Source organism: Pseudophryne corroboree, unplaced genomic scaffold (genome assembly GCF_028390025.1).
Source record: "Pseudophryne corroboree isolate aPseCor3 unplaced genomic scaffold, aPseCor3.hap2 scaffold_775, whole genome shotgun sequence".
Lineage (NCBI taxonomy): Eukaryota > Metazoa > Chordata > Amphibia > Anura > Myobatrachidae > Pseudophryne > Pseudophryne corroboree.
In genome coordinates, this window is record NW_026970354.1 from 135,020 (window position 1) to 136,660 (window position 1,641).

Below are 1,641 nucleotides of genomic sequence, written 5' to 3' on the forward strand. Positions count from 1 at the left end.
TGATCTTTAAGTAGACAAGTCAAATTTCATACCCCCTGTTATGGTGTAGGGTACCTGGCCTTCTCTGATGTAATCAGAGTTAGATTTGATTCAGTGATTTTATAAAAACATCTAGGAAGCACAATTTAGCAGTGGGTTGCAGAGAAAAAGAAATATGCTGGCAAATTGTAATTACCTGTAGGTGACAAGAAGAGAAGAAACGTCAATTCACAATTGATATCAGTTGAAGATAAATTAATGCTGATTGAACACTGCTGTTATGTGTCAATTTTATCACGCTTTGATAAAAATGCACGCTTAGATCAATTAATGCACAGCCAAACGGCTTTGCACAGCCTACACCATTGGACTTAAGTAGAAGACTATTACAAGTGAAACCAATAATTGAAATCTGTAACCACACCCCACCCCCTCAAATGCCAGGCAATAAATTACCTTAAAAACAACAACCAGGCATTCCACAAAGATTAAACTGGGTCTATATCATTCAAAACTTTAAAAAAGTACTTCAAAATCACATACTATGCAATAATGTTTCAATTTGCATAACCCAGCAGAATTAGCTTTGCATATATAGATATAGTGCAGCAGAATATATTGGTGGTTGTAGTCAATTGTAATTAACTGTAGGTGACAAGAAGAGAAGAAACGTCAATTCACAATCGATATCAGCTGAAGATAAATTAACGCTGATTGAACGCTGCTGTTATGTGTCAATTTTATGACGCTTTGATAAAAATGCACGCTTGGATCAATAAATGCGCAGCCAAACGGCTTTGCACAGCCTACACCATTGGACTTAAGTAGAAGACTATTACAAGTAAAACCAATAATTGAAATCTGTAACCAAACCCCCCCCACCTCAAATGCCAGGCAATAAATTACCTTAAAAACAACAACCAGGCATTCCACAAAGATTAAACTGGGTCTATATCATTCAAAACTTTAAAAAAGTACTTAAAAATCACATACTATGCAATAATGTTTCAATTTGCATTACCCAGCAGAATTAGCTTTGCATATATAGATATAGTGCAGCAGAATATATTGGTGGTTGTAGTCAATTGTAATTACTCAGCAGAATTAGCTTTGCATATATAGATATAGTGCAGCAGAATATATTGGTGGTTGTAGTCAATTGTAATTACCCAGCAGAATTAGCTTTGCAAATATAGATATAGTGCAGCAGAATATATTGGTGGTTGTAGTCAATTGTAATTACCCAGCAGAATTAGCTTTGCATATATATAGTGCAGCAGAATATATTGGTGGTTGTAGTAAATTGTAATTACCCAGCAGCAGCTCTACTGCACTCAACATCACCAGTGCTCACAATATATATAATGCTATATACTATGCCATAGTGGTGCTTACTATATAACACCTCCTACTGTGTTCCCCCTGGCAATGAGCATGACACCCAGAGAGTGAAACCCCTGGCAATGAGCATGACACCCAGCACGTGAAACTCTTGGCGTTGAGCAGTTTTTGTAAAAGTAATTAGAAGCTTTACTGTAGGGCATAGTGTATCACAGATATTGTGGTGAGTGACATAATATGTTCCAAAGGGCATTAATGTGTGGGGCTTAACATGGTGGAAATTACTGTACTTTTTTCCCTGTGGTGGCCGAGGTCTGTTGG